Genomic DNA, 2,672 nt, shown 5'->3' with positions numbered 1-2,672 from the left:
TTTGGTTGACTGGGAGAACATGTGGAACCTCACCAACAATCTGCACGTCGTTAAGGGGTAGAGGGTTCCCTACCGCAGAATGATCTAGTGGCATGTGCTTGGTATTTTGCAAGAACTGATCTTGTTGACTGGACACTCGGAGAACATAAACGGCTTCACTCCGACAAGGGACCGAAGATGCCTCTTCTCAGAGTAAACTATAGTGTTTTTAATACGGAATATTAGCTGCTTCGTGTTGGGATGAACTAGCCTGGTTGACCGGAGATTTACCATAACACTGAAGACTGGGAGAATATTCTGACCTCACCTGCAGCTCGTATGTCCACATGGGATGGAGGGTTTTCTATACCTCAAGGTTAACACGTGTATTTCGACATGCCTCCGAAAACGGACTGTGCAATTGCGGGTAGAAAACGGTCACACACGTAAAAGATCGAAGAAAAGTCGAGTGTGCACAAAAGAAGAAGAAACAGAGAGAAAGAAGGAGGGGGGACGGAGTTTAAATTCTTGGTACCGGAATGAACTAGTTTGGCTGACCGGAAATGATCGTCATGCGTGGTGTCCCTATAGGTCTCACCAAACAGCAAACAATCTGTGGTTTCCACGTGTTTTAAAGTGTTATCTATTTGTGGAGCCGTTTTGCTCAGCCTGAGATACGTCAACATGGGAATGAAGTTTACATTTATGTGAAGCCCCTCGCGTGCCGTCTCTGGGCCGCTGAAGATACAGATTTCAAAAACTTGATCATCGAGTGAACTTCTCCTGCGTTCATGGGCAGAAACTCCCATGTACACTCGTGTTTTTACGTGTATGACCGTTTTTACCCCGCTATTTAGGCAGCCATACGCCGCTTTCGGGGGAATCGAGTGAACTGTTTGGTCTGATTGTTTGTCGGGGTAGTTTGTGAACATTGTTTAGCTTTAATAACATACTGGCACTAAACTCTGTGGGTGTTTTTCTTTGTTTTATTTGTTTGTTTGCCTGCTTGTTTTCTCCCTTTTCTGTTTGTTTATTCACATCATCAATATGTAATCTCTTACGTTCTCTTTTGGTGCCATCTTGTTTTACTCACTTTTCTATCTCTGGGATAATGTGGTTAAATAAAGATGGCATGTGAGGGTAGACCCTTAGCATTGTCCTTGTCGCGTTTGTTTTAGAGAATTACAATAGAAGGGGACAGGGGATTGTTTCATTGAACTAATTTGGGAGGCTACCGGGATTATGCTTTTGTGTTGTCAAAAAAATGTTACTGGTTGTTGTTGATGTTGTTAATGACAGCATCCAGAACTTCACGCTTTAGGCGGTACCACAAGTAGGCTACAGAGCATATACCTGTGGTGATACACTGTAGGTGTACACGCAGACTCTGTGTCCTTTGGAAAGGGAAAGGAGAATCGTAATGAAACTTCATTTCCAACTTAAACAGCTTGCCTATCCCCTGACCGAAAAGAATTTCAAAGGATTTAACATGTCTTTTTATTCTCACGAGGTCATTTGTCGTGCAGCTTTCTGATGAGATCGGTATTGCGGGGATTGCGTTTCGGAATGTCATCTGTTTTTCGCCCATATCATAACTAAACCGCGCAGGAAACCTTATTGGAGGCTAGGGGGTGGGGTACAATTCGAAAATATTGGTTTTGCGATGAGAGAGAGAGAGAGAGAGAGAGAGAGAGAGACAGAGAGAGACAGAGACAGAGAGAGACACAGAGAGAGAGACAGAGAGAGACAGAGACAGACACAGAGAGAGAGAGAGACAGAGAGAGAGAGAGAGCGAGAGAGAGAGAGAGAGCGAGAGACAGAGAGAGAGAGAGAGAGGGGGGTGAGGTGGGGGTGATCCATGAGCATTTTAATATGTTTGAAGGTTTTACCAAGTTACTTTTGTTTTTCCGCATTGTTAGAAATAATTCAGTCGATGCTACGCCCAAAGCACGGTTGTCAACGACAAACAACTTCCTTTGTTGGGGCGCGCCGTCATTCGTCATAGCTTCAGATTACAAAACAAAGCCAGACAGATACACCATTGTAGGCAAGGCAAGGCAAGGCAAGGCAAAAGGCAAGGAAAAGAATTATATTCAGGTAGCTTCACTGAAAAGAAGTTACCTCCGTATGGCAAGAAGCTCCCCAGTTGCAGAGAGTCTGCAGTGTCACAAGGTCAAGTACATTCTCCAAGGACGTCCACACGCCAGATGTGACACATTCTAAGCTGTGTGGTGTCCATTACCTTGTTTTCTGTTGTCACGGGTCTTGTCTTTGCGACGTTTGCAAAGAAAGGTCTTTTGAAAAGACACATGGAAGATACTTTTCCTTGACATCTACTTGTTAGTGTTACATATAATTATACGAAAACAATGTAAAGCTGCTATTAATTGAAGAAACAGGTGTTATATTACTGTATATCAAGGCGTCTTTTGATAAGTTTAATGTACTTTTACGGTGGAAATGGAGAGAGAGAGAAAACGTGTGGGTATGTGTGTGTGTGTGTGTGATGAACGTTGGCTTGTTATAAACCCTTCTGTCTTTAGAGAGAGAGAGAGAGAGAGAGAGAGAGAGAGAGAGAGAGAGAGAGAGAGAGAGAGAGAGAGAGAGAGACACACACACACACACACACACACACACACACACACACACAAACACACACAGAGGTTTGATTGAAAAAATGTAGAGGAATACAA

The 2,672-nt window shown here is 43.6% G+C and overlaps 1 protein-coding gene across 1 annotated transcript in view; it reads right to left on the bottom strand.

Moving 5' to 3' along the window:
- LOC138982072 (meiotic recombination protein REC8 homolog) overlaps nucleotides 1–2,672 on the bottom strand; it is a 62,390-nt gene that overhangs the window by 19,849 nt on the left and 39,869 nt on the right. The window lies entirely within an intron of this gene.

This window comes from Littorina saxatilis, linkage group LG12, assembly GCF_037325665.1.
Source record: "Littorina saxatilis isolate snail1 linkage group LG12, US_GU_Lsax_2.0, whole genome shotgun sequence".
NCBI classification, from domain to species: Eukaryota; Metazoa; Mollusca; class Gastropoda; order Littorinimorpha; family Littorinidae; genus Littorina; species Littorina saxatilis.
This window is presented reverse-complemented; position numbering and strand designations above follow the sequence as displayed.